The sequence below is a fragment of the Nyctereutes procyonoides genome, unplaced genomic scaffold (genome assembly GCF_905146905.1).
Source record: "Nyctereutes procyonoides isolate TBG_1078 unplaced genomic scaffold, NYPRO_anot_genome, whole genome shotgun sequence".
Lineage (NCBI taxonomy): Eukaryota > Metazoa > Chordata > Mammalia > Carnivora > Canidae > Nyctereutes > Nyctereutes procyonoides.
This window is the reverse complement of record NW_026575049.1, coordinates 34730547-34746364: the sequence shown is the minus strand read 5'-3', so window position 1 is coordinate 34746364 and position 15818 is coordinate 34730547. Positions and strand designations below refer to the sequence as shown.

The 15818-nt window shown below is 45.4% G+C and overlaps 1 protein-coding gene across 2 annotated transcripts in view; it reads left to right on the top strand.

Annotated features, from left to right (window-relative positions):
- CHST11 (carbohydrate sulfotransferase 11) overlaps nt 1-15818 on the top strand; it is a 260020-nt gene that overhangs the window by 55773 nt on the left and 188429 nt on the right. The window lies entirely within an intron of this gene.

Sequence of the window (15818 nt, the reverse complement as noted above, 5' to 3'; positions counted from 1 at the left end):
GCGGTGCGGAAACATGGTTGCAGTAGGGCTTGCCAGGATGTGAAGATTCCCTGCACTGCAGCAGGGCCAGGACAGCTCTTCAGAGAACTGTTTAGGCAAAACCTTCCCCATCTGGGGCCTGGTAGGTTCTGCAGGTGCAGCGTTGGTACAGAAGAGCGATGATCCAGTTTCCTGGAAGCCACTTGCAGAGAGAGAGAGAAAGAGAGAGAGGGTGGTTTAGGAGGCCAGCTGTATATAGACGAGAAGGGGACTCTGTTGGGTAGAGGGACTTCTCCTGCCTGAGTCATTCCTAGCTGCTGGCGTCAGAATTGAACAAGGATGCAGGGGCTGTCAGTGGAGTCACTTGTCTCTGCACAGCTGTGCTGTAGGCAGTGAGGCAAGAGGTAGCCAAACACATCTTACTGCTTATCAGCGTGAGCCCTCCGGGGAGTCTCTGAATTGCTGCGCCTCAGTGTCTTTATCTGTCAAATGGGTCTAATAATACCTGCTCTGCTTATCTTGCATGGTCTTACATATGCTGTAAGCTCATCAACAAGTATATGCTTTATAAACCATAGAGGAATAGATGTGAGTTCATTCACTGAGAGGCAGTATAGCCTAGTGGTTAGTGATAAGTTAGTAATGTGCCTGTGGTTGTAGTTAGTAGTAAGAAGGACTAGTCAGTACATGGGTAGTGGTTAAGAAAATGAATATTACCACTGCTGCAACATAGCCAGTTGTGGGGTTTGTTTTTTTTTTTTTTGTTACTTTTTTTTTCACCCTGAGTTTACTACAGGATAGATTTGGATCTGTCGCCTGAAATTTCAGAGCACTTGTTAAAGGAGATTCTTAGGATGTGTTCAGTGATAGGATCTTTCTCCCAGGGCACGACCCTGGCAGTGCACAGGCCAAGCTCTGTGCATCGAGCCCTTGTGGCGCCGTGTCTGTGGGAGGAACTAAATCTGTCCTGGGCTAGTAGCATCAGAGCGGGAAGTTTTGCATTCCCTTGAGAGCCCTTGACCTTTGCTTGTCTCTGCTCAGGAAGCCAGACAATCCATGGCCCCTGGCGCGTGCATCTTACTTTTCAGTTCTGGCCTTGGAGGCTGCAGGCCTTTTGTGTTGAAGTCAACTGCTTGATATTTCTTTGGAATATGTGAGTTGAGGGGGAAAGAATTGGACATATTTTGAATCTTGCTGGTGGACTTTTTTCCTCTGTTAAGGAACTTTTTCACCTATCAACCCAGCATCACTTAGATATGTCCTTATTTCCCAGTACTTTAATTGCATAATAGTAATAGTAATAATAATAATAGTTGGCCCCAGTGACCCTGGCTCCTGGTGCTGTTTCTTGTATGTATGTATTCAGTCAGTGGATAAATGACTGGGAGGTTTATGGGGGACAATTTAGAGGTTACCATCAGATTCAAGTCTGGGGGGACCTTTGAGACAGACATTCTTTGTCTCTAGGTCTCTACCCTTTCTTTCCCCGCCACAGCCTCTTCTGATCTGTGTGCATTTCTGCAGTGTGTATCCACCACAGGTGAGCTCGGGCAAATACGATGCCAAGCAGGTTGGCTTCCCTCTGTTGGCAGCTTCCTTGTGAACAGCATCTTGGGAAATCTCCCTGCATGTTTGTCCTGCCATCCTGATCACTGTTGTGGGTCTGGGGTGAGAGCTGGCAGGGAGTCTAAACATGGTCTCCTTCCACCTCCGTATCTTAAAAGCTCAGGCACAAAGTGAAGTGACTCGCCCGAGAATGCAGAGTTAGTGGGGTGATGGGATAGAAACCTTTATTTTCTGACTCCTCCTAGCTCTGGCCTGTTTCCAGAAAAGCAGGCTGTGATGTCTATCCATGTGTCCTGGGCAAAGATGCTATTCCAGATGGATATGTCCTATTTTAGGGTATCAGAATACCTCCCTCAGACCCCTGGGAGACCTGGGGTGATGCTTTGAGTCTTCGACACTGAGGGAAAAATGGATTTGGGTCTGCTCTACTATCTGATTACAGTGGGCCTCTCTCCCCAGCCTGGAGTATTGTTTCCTGTTTCCCTGCCAGTGGGCATCTTCTGCCTTTATCCCCTTGGCTGTGGAAAGGGGCTCCCACGCTGTGCCCGGCAGAGCAGCAGGCTAGTGAACTTGTTCTGTTCAGTGTCTGCTTCCTGGTGGAATCTCAGACAGGACCCGAGCACCCTCCATAGAGCTGGTAAATGTGACTCTGCTGGAGCCTATAAAATTGGGGTGTCTGTCTCCACTAGCATTTCCTTCCCAGTTATATTAATCAATAATAGGAAATTAAATCAAGGCATTCCTTGAACCAGCGCCAGCCACTCAAATACAGTTGTGGTCTGTATGTTCCAGGGCTCGCTCTGGCTCTTCTCAGTGGTGGATTTTCTATGCAGTAGAGGAATATACAGCAGGCTTTCTTGGGAAAGCCTGGGAATTTATGCCTCCTGAGCAAATCAGTATATTCTCAGTGAGCCCTAGTTTTCTTGTCTGTAAATGGGTATAATTGTGCCAATCGTGAAGATGTTATAAGGATGACGTCCGATTCTAGTGTATGTGGAATAGGCCACCCTATAGGCTTGGTATGCGGTGGGGTGGGTGCTGTCCAGACAGCCTTTGCTGTAGGATGACCTCTGTAGGTGTACTGCGGGGGTTCTCAAGCAGGCTGATCATTGGAATTACCAGAGGGGTGCTTGAAATCTCCCTACCACCAGCACCCAAACACAGAGGCCCCTCTAGAATATCCGCTCATTCAAATCTCCAGCAGTGGGCTCAGCATTGTATCATTTAGAAAGGCTCTTCTGGTCCCCATCTGCAGGATGGGCTTTATTTTCTCTATAATCATCTTTGTTTAAGGCAAAATGTGAGGTGGTAGAGACGAGTTGAGGATTTAAATATTCTGATCATTTTTTTTTCATGCTTGATTTGGGCTCTGTTTTCACAGTAAGTTATTTTCTGTGTGTTGGGATGGGTGGGATGGAAGATAGGACAATCATTTTAAAATTGTCTACTAGGAGAAACTGTGATGCTTGATTCATTAGAAATAGATAATTTGGTCTTTCAAAAACGTTCTTTGTGGCACAAAAGACAACTGGATTCTCTCTGTTCAGGGGCCACTGGGTTCACTTCCAAGACGGAGATTGATCTGGGAGCTAGCTTTAAGATAGACAGGTGGAACTCAGCGTGCACTTGGTTAGTTCCATTTCAGGTGTCCGGGTGGGGCTTCTTCTCTCTGCTTCTCTCTGATGCCTTCCCTCCCTCCTCCTCTGGCACCAGGTTCCTGGGAGAACCCTGACCAGTTCCTGGAGGACTCTGCCCGTGGAGTTAGGGAAGCCAGCTTCAGTTTCTGGTTGCAGCCCTCACATGCCTGGAAATTTCACGAGGACAGGAACCGTTCCTAGCTTTCATCTTACCTGGGTATAACCCTAGTACTTGGTGTGAGGCCAAAAATGTGTCCTTCGAGCAACGAGAAATACATCAGAACAGATGCAAAACGTGGCCCTTTCTACTTCCTGCTTCTGTGACCTAGAATAAGTCATCGCACTGTCGTGGAGCGAGCCTTGGCTGCGTGATTGGTTGAATGCGGTGTTCACACTGCTTCCCTGAGCTTTCCCAAATGAAGTATTTTATGTGTGAAACCACAGAGCCATGTCACCTTATTGAATAAGGAATATTGTTGCTTATTAGAACGCTGGCATTTACTCAGGAGTTTTGCTGGGTGTTGACCTGTTATTTCTCTCCGTGTTTACCATGGCAAATTGTTTGTATGTAAGTCCCCCCCCCCTTTTTTGTGCCGTGGGAACGTGGCTGTCTTTCACAGTGGGTCTCCAGCTCTGTGTTTGCTGGAAAGCAGACACATGGGTGAGCAGCTCTGCCCAGCAGCCCCCTTGCTGCAGTGTTCACGAAAACCAGAGAATTTCTTCTTTTCCTAGCTCCCCGGTCAGAACGGAATGGCACTGCAGGACTTGTTTTCTGGAGTGATTTTTAACGCAAAGTGTCAGTCTTTGAGTAAATGTTGCTTTCCACTTTGGTGACTCGGGAAGGGTCAGAGATTGCAAGGGAAAGAGATTGCAAGGACGTGTTGGTGCGGCCAAACGGGGATGCCTCCCAGAAAAATTAGTGGCGCTCAGCGTGTGTTTGTCAAATGGGCAGTGATTGAATGCACAGTTGCTGGTTGTATGTCTGCCTGTCCTGGCGGAAGGTCAGAGTTCAGTAGCAGCCCACGTTTGGTCCTGTTGTCAGTGTGCTGGCAGGCTCAGCAGCTAGGTCTTTCATTTGTCTGAATCCAGGATGGACTGTGGAGAAATAGGCATCTGGCCAGGAAACAATTGTAGAAACAGAGAGAAAGTAAGTTCCTTACGGATCATTTCAGCATTTAACCGCTGGTAGAAACGTGTCTTCATCTGAACGTTTATTTCTTCATCTATCAGCAGTCCATCTACTCATCTCTCCGTCTGTCCTTCTACCCATTTATCCGTCCACCTATCTATTCATCTGTCCGTCCATCCAACCGTCCATCCATCCGTCATCCATCTGTCCACGCATCCATCCATCCATCCATCCATCCATCCATCCATCTTCCATTTTAGCAAGTCCTTATTAAGCACCTACTATATACCAGTTTTGTGCGAAGCCTGGGGATAAAAAATCACAGACAGGATCCTTGTCCTCAGGGAACTGGCACTCTAGGGTAGAGGATGTATTCCTATAAATTTTAAGTCAAATTCTTACTCAACACATGCCTATTACTTTGTTTTGGTTTCCACCTCTTGAACAAAGCATGGCATGTAACTGTTGTGACATTTCCACAAGTTTTGATAAACCCTTTTTGGGCTTGAGTTTGGAGCTCATGTCTTGTATAACTCTAAGCACGGTGTAAGTGCTTGTATTATTAAACAGAAGAAGATGGAAGAAATCATAATCCAAAAGAAAAGACAGAATCTTGTGTATGAAGGTATCTATTGGAATTCTTAAAAGCTTTTTTATTTTTATTTTTATTTATTTTATTAAAAGCTTTTTTCAAGCCTCGTAGTATATATTATTCAAAATTGCTTTTCCAACCTTGAGTAAATTTAAGTGCAAAACACCTTCTAAATCTATCATACTAAAAAAAAAAAATCTATCATACTAGAAGGCTGGTTGGGAAGCGAATTAGCCTGGAAACAGGCCATTAAAATGAGCAGTTTAGAGCCTGGGTTTGGGATCTTGCAAGCTGGGGTTGGGGTCTCCCATTTTGCCATGCTCCGTGTGACCCTGGCTAAGTTACTTAACCTCTCTGAGCCTCTTTCCCTCTTTCTGACCCGGGAATTGGCAACAGTACTCAAAGTGAGCCTGGCTTAGATTAAGTGTGTTGTACTGGCTAGCTATTTAAATATGATTATGATGAGGAGCAAAGGGTCTGGATGGTTCAAGAAAAGAAAAAGAAAGAGAAATCTTGGCAACTTGTGGTTTCAGTATGGAAGTGAGATGGATGATGCCTTTTGGTATAACACAGTTGATAATCCCTGGGGAATATTAATGCTTCTCAAATGGCCCTTTTTATGCATCTTTGCTGTGACAAGGATGAACGGTGAGCTTTAGCTGTCTTTGCAGTGAAAGGTTGGTGAGTGTTTGCCTGTGTACAGAGGAGGGAGGAGAAAGTGTTTAAGCCTATAAGCAATGTCATAGATTTTCCACTACTAACACACCTGAGTGTTAGCATATCATTCAGGCAGGTCACCTACTCAGGAGAAAATCCAATTCTGAAACGAATTTCAACAAATCAAAAAGGCAATTGGTAATTATAGCTGACATTATACATTTTTAAAGGGCCGAATGGCAAGTTGGATTTTATACCAACACTTGAGGCAAATAGTTCACTGTAGTGGGAATTATTGTCACAAAAGGATCATTTTCTTAACAGAAAAAAAAAAGTTTCTCTTTTTTTTTCCTTTTACAATGAAGATAGTGCTATATGCTGTTTATAGAGGCCTTGATCCTTTTTAAACTTAAAGAGCACGGTTGGCCTCCATGGTAATAAATTGAGAGCCATATGGGGGCTCAGGGACATTTAATTTATGTGTGAGACTCCTTCCCCAAATTCAGCTGGCTACTTCCTGGGATGGTGTACTTGATTGATGTTTTTTTGGCGTTTTGTGCTACTGGGATGTCTTTTGAAGTTTCTCCTACAGAGCCTGAGGTTTGCCCCTGTGAGGTGTTAATGGGCTTCCTGCTGGGGCTTTATTTGTGAGGGGGGCTGGTTAGAGGGGCCTCAGGACACCAGAGCTCTTGTTTTTCCTCTGCCAAGGGTTGAAGCTCAGGCCTTGGGTCCTGGGCCCCCTGACTTGTGTTTGGAATGCACGGCAGTGTTTTTATTCTTGCTCCTTGGGCCACTGTTTGTTTAGCTTCTGGGGGGTTCCCAGACACTGGCAGGTATTGGTGGTGGGTGAGCAGGCCCAGCCTGGGAACGTGCTGAAACAGTAGTTCAGAGAATCCACGTGGACAAGTAGACTCCTTGCAGCAGGGAATGGCAGAGATTTGCATTAGGCCACAGGAGCTTGTTCTTGAGCAAAACCAGCCGGGCTCCAGTTAAACACATGCCTCATGTGGTGACCGCCTTACCTCCTTGGTGGCTTACCTGCCTCAAGGCTCTTCCTTTTCAAATTCCTTTCTCCTCACCGCCATCTGAGTATTCTTTCTAAAGTGAAGACCTGCTCATGTCATTCTCCTCTACATCCTTTTGTAGTGTTATGGGCTGACTTGTGACCTCCCCAAATGCATACCCTGAAGTACTGATGCCTGTAGTCTCAGAATGTGACTGCATTTGGAGAGGGAGTCTTTATTTTTTTAATTTTTAGCTAGGCTCTGTGCCCCCCGTGGGGCTTGAACTCAGGACCCTGAGATGGAGAGTCGTGTACTCTTACCGACTGAGGCAGCCAGGCCAGGCGCTGTTGGAGAGGGATTCTTCAAAGAGGTGATAAAGATGAAAGGAGGTCACATGGGTGGGCCCTAATCCCAGCTGCCAGGTGTCCTTGTAAGATTAGGGGGTCAGGGCACAAACATGTGTGCACACTCATCAGGCTGTGGGAGGACACGGCATGAAGACAGCCATCTGCAAGGCAGGGAGAGGCCTCAGGAGAAACCAGCCCTACTCACACCTAGATCTTGGACTTCCAGGACCGTGAGACAATCCATGTGTGTGATTTAAGCCACCAGGTCCGTGGTGTTTTGTGGTGGCAGCCCTGGCAGCCTCCTGCATAGGGCTATTCAGCCCAGGGGATGGATTTCCAACCCCAAGGAATGTCATAGGAGGTGTTTGTTTCTTGGCTTCTCTCTGCCTCTCTCCATGAGCAGAAATCCCCTCCCCTGCCTGATGAGCTACAACTTCTTCAAGGCTATGTTCAAAGGCCACCCTCTCTGTGAGGCCCTCCTGGGTCACCCCGCTCTGGCCCCCTCTGTCACCCCCCCCCCCCCCGACTTGGAGCTTCCTCTGGATGCTCCTGCTGCGCTCTACCTTCCCTTAGTCACGACTTTCTGAATTCTTCCTTTCGGTACTCTCCGTATGAGACTTTGAGAACCGAGTGGGTAGAGATGTTGTTTGCTTTGGTTCCCTAGCTAGCACCTAGCTCTGAGCCCGGTAGTTAGTCAGTGCTTATTGAGTGTGTTAAGACCTAATTTTTTTTTTAAGATTTTATTTATTTATTTATTCATAAAAGACATATATATATATAGAGAGAGAGAGAGAAAGAGAGAGGGGCAGAGACACAGGCAGAGGGAGATGCAGGCTCCATGCAGGGAGCCTGATGCGGACTCAATCCCAGGTCTCCAGGACCACACCCTGGGCCAAAGGCAGGCACTAAACCACTGACTCTGGGGATCCCCAAGATTTATTTTTTACTGTTGTGTTTCCTGAGGAAGCTTCCCCTCCCTTTTGTGCTCCATTAGAAGAGGTGATAAAGCTCGATTCTCCATGGGGTGTCAGTAGTGCCAACAGGTGTGTCCCCAGGTGAGAACAATGAAACCAGGATCTACTTTAGAGAGTTGCATATGGATTAAATGACATAATGCATGTAATATGTATAGCATTGTACCTGGTACAGAGTTTTATCAGGTGAGCTGTTTTAAGAGGCTCAAAATAATAGTGCCTTCAAAAAGTCAAAGGTCATTTCTCTCTGATATATGGCCAGAGTAGAGGGCCAGGGCTGGTTATGGAACTTCCACAATGATCAGGGACCCAACTTTCTTTACCTTGTTGCGTTGCCATCCTTAATATGTGTTTTCCATCTCATGGTCCAAGGTGGCTGTTTTAGTTCCTACCATCATTTCTACATCCCAGCCAGGAAGTGATAAAGGGAAGTCGAAGGTATGGCCTGAAAGTTGCCTATGTCTCTGTTTTATCCCATTGACTAGAATATAGTCATATGACCACATAATTCAAAAGTGAGTTGAGGAAATTTTGGGCTCTATCTGGTGCCTGAGTACTCTATTACTATGTAAGGAGGAGAGACCGGATACTAGGGGACAACTGGTAGTATTTGTCTAGGAGGTAAGTGGTCAGTAAATAGTTACCACCCACCACCATCACCATCCCCACCATCACCATCATCACCATCAGCACCACCACTATCCCCCCCATCACCATCACCACAATCACCATCATCACCATCACCATGATCACTACCACTACCACCACCACCATCACCATCATCATCATTTCTGATCTTAGCCTATAACTTCCTCCATGTCCTTAGTCCCTAATTTGTCCCCTTATTTTCTATTTTTGACCATCTTAGCTTCTGCTTTCTTCCACTGCACAGTTTGCCCTATGTCCATGTACTTTTGGCAACTTTTCTAACCTAGGGGGTAGCAGAGTGACTATAGCCCTACAGTGCCCTGTGTGACAGAAATGGATGTTATGGTTGGAGAACACGTTGACAATTTAGGAGTAAGAGAGAGGGTAGAGCATAAAATCTTAGTAATCGTTGGGCAGCTTAATTAGAATGTTGCAGGAAAAGTTGAGGAAAGGAAGGAAAAAAACTCTACCTATCTTTGTTTTGCTTTGAAAGATTTTATTTTTTTGAGAGAGAGAGATATTGAGAGAAAGCATGAGCAGGGTTGAGGAGGAGGGAGAGGGAAGAAGCAGACTCCCCACTGAGCAGGGAGCCCGATGCAGGACTTGATTCCAGGACCCCAAGATCATGACCTGAGCCCAAGGCAGATGCTTAGCTGACTGAACCAGCCAGGTGCCCCTCTACCTGTGAATGTAGGTTAAGAATTTGTTAGGTTTTGGGGATCCCTGGGTGGCCCAGTGGCGCCTGCCTTTGGCCCAGGGTGTGATCCTGGAGTCCCGGGATCAAGTCCAGCATTGGGATCCCTGCATGGAGCCTTCTTCTCCCTCTGCCTGTGTCTCTGCCTCTCTCTCTCTCTGTGTGTCTCTCATGAATAAATAAAATCTTTAAGAAAACAAATTTTAAAAAAATTTGTTAGGTTTTATTTTACTTTATTATTTTGGGGGGGGGCAGAGGAAGAAAATATTTTTTTTTCTTTTACATTTTTTAAAATTTAAATTCATGGGGATCTCTGGGTGGCGCAGCGGTTTGGCACCTGCCTTTGGCCCAGAGCACGATCCTGGAGACCCGGGATCGGGTCCCACGTCAGGCTCCCGGTGCATGGAGCCTGCTTCTCCCTCTGCCTATGTCTCTGCCTCTCTGTATGACTATCATAGATAAAAAAAATAAATAAATAAAAATAAAATAAAATTTAAATTCATTTTGCCAACATATAGTATAACATCCAGTGCTCATCTCATCAAGTGCCCTCCTCAGTGTCCGTCACCCAGTCACCCCATCCCTCCACCCACCTCCCCTTCTGCTGCCCTTTGTTTGTTTCCCAGAGTTAGGAGTCTCTCATGGTTTGTCTCCAGAAGAGAAAGAATCTTAAAGGAGGCTCCATGCTCCCCACATGGGGCTGGATCATGACCCTGAGATTGTGACCTGAGCTGAAGTCAGGAGTCTGATGCTGAACCAACTGAGCCACCCAGGGAACCCCCTTCCTTTTCTTTTTTAAAGTACTGTGTCAGAAAGTAACATTTTTCTCCTTGGAAGAATTGTTCTGAGATTAGAGCCTTGCTTCTTTTCACTAAAGCATTTTTCTTTAAAGATTAAGGGCCATGGAGAAAAGGGATTCTGGAATCCCCAGAAACCATCATTGAATTCTTCATTTTCTCCCCCTCTCCCTCCTCCTTTCCTCCCCTCAATCCCTGTTGACACGCTCTGAGAAATGTCTTAGGGATTCCTCTCCTTCACGTGGATCCTTCTGTTATGATTCTAGTTCAGGCCCTCAGTCTCCGTTGCCAGGACAGGTGTAACAGTCTTGTGGTTTTCCTGCCTCCCCCCTATCCCGTGTGGGTCCTCCCAGCCTAGATCTGGCCTGGTCACTGTCTTGGTTGTAGATAGGCAGTTCTCTGCAATGTAGTCAGTGGCAGGGAGTCAGCCTTTCTTGGCATGAGGTCCAAGGCCAGGTCATTAGTATGGTTGTCTGCTGACATATTAATCACAGGTAGAATAACCAGCATGGGAGCAGGTATTTATAATGGTAGCTGAAGACATGGAAGCTAGAGAGATGAAGTAATTTTTTCTCAAAAGTAGTGAAATTGGAACTGGACTCTAGAACTGGTGCTCCTAGATGTCGTATCATGCATTGGGCTCATTTCTCTCTAGCCTTTTCCCTGGCTTCCAGTCCCACCAGTCCCCCATAGTCTGTCTTGTTGCCTTGAACAGCAAGCCCTGGAAGCTGCCCATGTCTCTGTGCCTGTGCTTTCTTTGTAAAAGTTGTATTTACTTATTTGTCAGAGAAAGAGACAGTGCACACGCACAAGCGGGGGTGAGTAGCAGACAAAAGGAGAAGCAGGGTCCCCACCAAGCAAGGAGCTCGATTCTGGGATCGTGACCCGAGCTGAAGGCAGATGCTCAACCGATGAGCACTCAGATGTCCCAAGTGCCTATACCTTCTTGCAGTTCCTCTGCCAAGACTGGTTTTCCTTTTTTTTCTTAATTGAAGTACATTAACATACACTATTGGTTTCAAGTGTATAGTGTGGCAGTACTATGTTTATATACATTTTAGTGGTCACAAGGAATCTAGTTATCCCTCACCTTTTTGGCAAAGTTTATTGCAAGGTTTAGTTCACAGCCTCCTCTATAAAGATTCCCCTTCTGTGTCCTTTTACATAAATGTGCAAAAGATGGCCACTCTATTGGCTCCCAGCTTTTTATTTCTTTGGTGCAAGCTAAAACCCTGTAGCTCAAAAGCCTGGTGCCAAACTCATTTTTTAATGCATCTAATTATTTTAAAAATAGCCCAAACATACAGATTTTTAGCATCTAGGGCCTGCATGCTTTGCATATCCCGTGAAACTATACCCAGCATCTGTTGGTTATTGATTAAGATAGAGCCCCGTGGCTATAAGACCCCGAGCTGCTCCTGCCCTCTGGAGCTCTGGGACTCAGTTACTCCCCAATGCTGAGTGATATCACTTAGACCCTCCTCTCCTGTCTCCTCTCCCTGTAGGGAGATCCCTAGTTCTTGTCCCCTTCTGAATGGTGGACCCTGAGCAAAGCCCCAGGATGGTCTTTTGCAATGAGGAACTTCTCTGACTCGTGAAGCCCTAAGTCCTCCTCACCCCAGGTCCCAATATTGCTTGCTGTGTGTCACTACCTCTCCTGGTCATATCTTTTTCCTTGACCAGTCCCCAAATCACTGGAACTCTTATATCCCCAACAGATTCAATCATACTTTTATGAATTCCCATCATATTTTGAACCTGCCTCCATTACTGTACACATCATATCCTGCCATGGTGGCTGTGGATTTCATTGTCATCCTTTTTGGATTACACACCAAGAAATGAGGAGCCCTGAGTTCAGGAGAATGCAAAAAATTTAATAAACTCATGAACATGATCAAGCTTTCCCAGCATTATAGATTCATTTGCTTTAACACTTCATCTTGGTGCCAAGTACCGAGTGTTGGTATTTTGTGAAGTACTACGGGGAAGGTGTCATGTTAGCTTAACTGTCAGTTTAATTTTCTCTGATCTGGGGGGAAAATAAGACCATTGGTAAGGTATTAGGCAAGGGGATTACTAAACTTTATAGCACTTTTCATGAAGCCTCATTTTGATGGTTGTGTATGTCCCCTTGTGTATGACCCCTCGAATCTGCGCTTTCCAACAAAAATAGAATACATAGATAAATGCGAAGAGGGTTATTGGCATATAAAAGGATACATTTCCTTCCAAATTGTGCTCCCCTGAGACATGTAAGTAGTGGTTTGTAGATTGTTAGGCCGGGCAGAATGGAAGCACAAGAGCCAGTAGGAAATGCAGCTCAATCAATAAGCAATGAAAAGAAAGCGCTCTTCTGAAACCGCCTTCTAGTCAGTGCATGTGCAGAGTGAGTCACATGCAACTTTTCCAGAATAAGTCTTTTTGATCGCTTATGCCCTGTTTTTATGTGTCTTCACTGGATTGGCCTGAAGCTGGCATTTCTTTCAAGAGAAACTAAACTTCCACCCCTCCCCCTCTTTCAAATAAGATTAAAGTTACCCCATAATGAAAAGAAGGTTTTGGGTTAGTAGAGATGCTAGCTTTTTTCTTTTCTTTTTTTTTAATAGAAAGGGAAAGGTTTTCTTGGCAGAGTTCATTTTGAAATGACTGAGCCTTTTTTTCCTTCAAGATTATTAATGTCCTAGTGATAGAAGTTTTAGGGATATACTTATTCAGCACATCAACTTATTACATATTTCTGCAACGTGTTCAGTTTCTCATATTAAGGAAGAAGATGGCAAAATGAGTTATCAAGGACCGCTGCTGTGTGTCACTTTTCTTTGATGCTGTAATAGACGTGATGCATGGAGACCTCACGCTCAGGGCTGTCTGTGGTTCCCCTGCAGCTCTCAAAATGTCACTTCTCAACTCTGAGAGCTGAGGGAAGAGAGCAAGAACACAGTTCCAGCGGTAGTCTAACCAGGCGTTAGCTACCTCCCCCTTATGGTTCTGTGTAGTGATTTCCATTTTGCTGGACTTTCTGCTTAGCCTGAAGTGACAGACATTAAATTATTTACTTATTTTAAAGGCTTTATATATTTATTCACGAGAGACACGCAGAGAAGCAGGCTCCCTTGCAGGGAGCCCGATGTGGGACTCCATCCCAGGACCCCGGGATCACGACCTGAGCCAAAGGCAGATGCTCAACTACTGAGCCACCCAGGCATCCCCCGAAGTGACTTTTAAATTCATTTGTATAACATTAGAAACAGGTCTGAAGGTTTCCGGGTGGATGGATTTCAGCTGATCCCATTGAGGAAGTGAGAGAAGCTGCTGCCTCCTGAGTGTTTCCTTCCAGGAAGGAAGGATTCGGTGTGTGATCCCATATTGGCCGCATGTGGTTCCTGCTGGGAGAGATGCTCCCCCACCCCCACCCCCACCGCCCCCAAGCTCTGCTAATCTCCAATCTGCCAGGTTGCAGAACATCGTGCTTGTGTAGATTGATTTCTTGGGAGCTTGTTGTTTTGATGATTATCATCTGCATACTGGTTTATGAAGCACCAGAATGTAGGGGCTAACATTTTTTATTTTATTTTATTAAGGAGCTTGATTATTTTTAGTTCACAGAAGCCAGGTTTCTGATTAGCTACACCACCCCATCTTCATTAGGCAATTTAAGATGGGAATTCTACATTTTTTAAAAAGTAGCTAATTATGGTAAGACCTGACACATTTGCATTTCTGTAAAACTGCTGCAGCAGAGATTCTGGGCTGGAAGACTACATCATACTGGGTTGTAAAATCAGTCCTGGTGGGAGCTGTTTCTTCTTGTCAGAGAACTTGTATGTGCGAAAAGATTGCACATTATTCCTTCTGATCCTCTCTTCAGAGGTCTCCCTGCCCTTTGGAGTCTGTGGGCTGAGTTGTGGTTCAGGGGCTCGTCCTGGAATGACAGAAAAGTCTAAGCACGTCAGAGTCTAACACCGTCTCCTGTGCAGTTGGTGGCAGCTTGTCTTTGGGAGTGTCTGTCCTTGGTGCTCCATGGGTCATTGTGCACTGGGGTAGACTGTTTTCGCATAAGAGGGTCTTAATGTCTGGGTGTTCTAATCTGCTCATCTCGATGAGGTCTCCATGTCCTTAAACCTCAGGGCCACATCTCACACTGACTCTTTGACTGTGCTGCATTCCAGAAGCAATGTGGAATGTTGCTTACCTCAAGGAACATAAACCTTACATTGTGGCATGGAGGCATTTGAAAACATCTCCTCTGCTCTTGCCAAGGTGGCTCAGTGTCTACTAAAATTAAATCCATATGGGTACACCAAGCAGATGGGGAGGGCTAGGGGGCGGGTGGGAAAAGTACACTGCCTTATGTGTTTGTGATGACATTCATTTAACCAGAGGTAACCTCAGAGTTATAAACCAGGGCATTATTTCCTAAAACAGGATCGTGAATTCATTTGTGGTGCTTTAGAAAATTTAATTTATATATGTATTTATACATAGGTGCATGAAAGAGATCATAGCTCTGGATTCAATGTGAAGAGTCCTGTATACAGTTAGATTGTGAAGGACAATCCTTTTTACTATATTACATTAACTTTCCTTTATGACATCTGTTAGTTCAGCTATCTTCATCAGCGGGTCGCAACGTATAGAGGGGATGTGTATTAGGAGTGGGGGAGAGACTAATTTGATAAAGCGTATCTGTTCAATTGGTTATTTTTTTTTCTATATATAAAATGCCAAGAGTAAAGCTGGCCAAGTCTTCTGGCCGAGCCAGGAACATGATGGACGGACCGAGAAGGCATCTTAGGAACATGGGTTCAGAAAGACTGAGAAATGATGTCTTGGAGTTCAGGAAGAATGTTAGTACTTCTTATACCCTTTCAGGGCAGAGTAAGACCACTTAATTTAAGTCTGGTGTTGGTGTCCCTAAACCCAGAATGGAAGTCTAATGAAGCCAGCCTCCCCTTCAGATAGAACTGACCCAGAGTTGATGGTCCTTATTGCTCAGTGAGGACTCCTACTCAGTGTGTGTCTGAGGACCAGTGGCATCAGCATTACCATTGTTAGATTTTAGAAATGCAGAATCTCAGGCCTTGCCTGCCCATGAAATGTCCTTATATAAACTACCCCTGCCCTTGTTTCACTGTTTGTCAGGTTACCCACAATAGCCCTTGATACCACAGGTAGATGAGAAGCCCAGGTTTTGGATCATGTCAATTGCTCTCATCTTTTTTCTTTAATTAATTAATTAATTTTAAAATTAATTAATTTGATGGGAGTAGGGAGGGGCAGAGGGAGAGGGAGAGAAATCCTTAAGCAGACTCCCTGCTGAGTGGGGAGCCTGATGAGGGGCTCCATTCCAGGACACAAATCACGACTTGAGCCGAAATCAAGAGTGGGTCGCTCAAGGACTGAGCCACTCAGGTGCCCACAACTGCGCTCATCCTGGCTCTGCTGCTTGACAGTTACTTCGTACCTCCACATCTTGCTTTCTTCATCTGTAAAGTAGAGATAACAGCAACCACTTCCCAGAGATTTTTCAAGCATTAAGTACAGAGTATTTCTAAAGTACTCATCCAAGAACCAAGCCAGTAGTATCTGGTGGGTATTCATGTGATAGTGACGATTTGGTGTCATATTTCCCCTGTTGATTGTGTGTGCCTTTGAAAGAGGCTTCAGGTCTGGTTCATCTTTGCTTTCTCCCAACCCCTGCCCCTTCTCTGTACCTAGAATGTGTTGATGGCTGAGGCACTTGCTGTCCAGCACAAGTGTCTGTAGCTTAAAATCCCTGATCTTTGGAAAG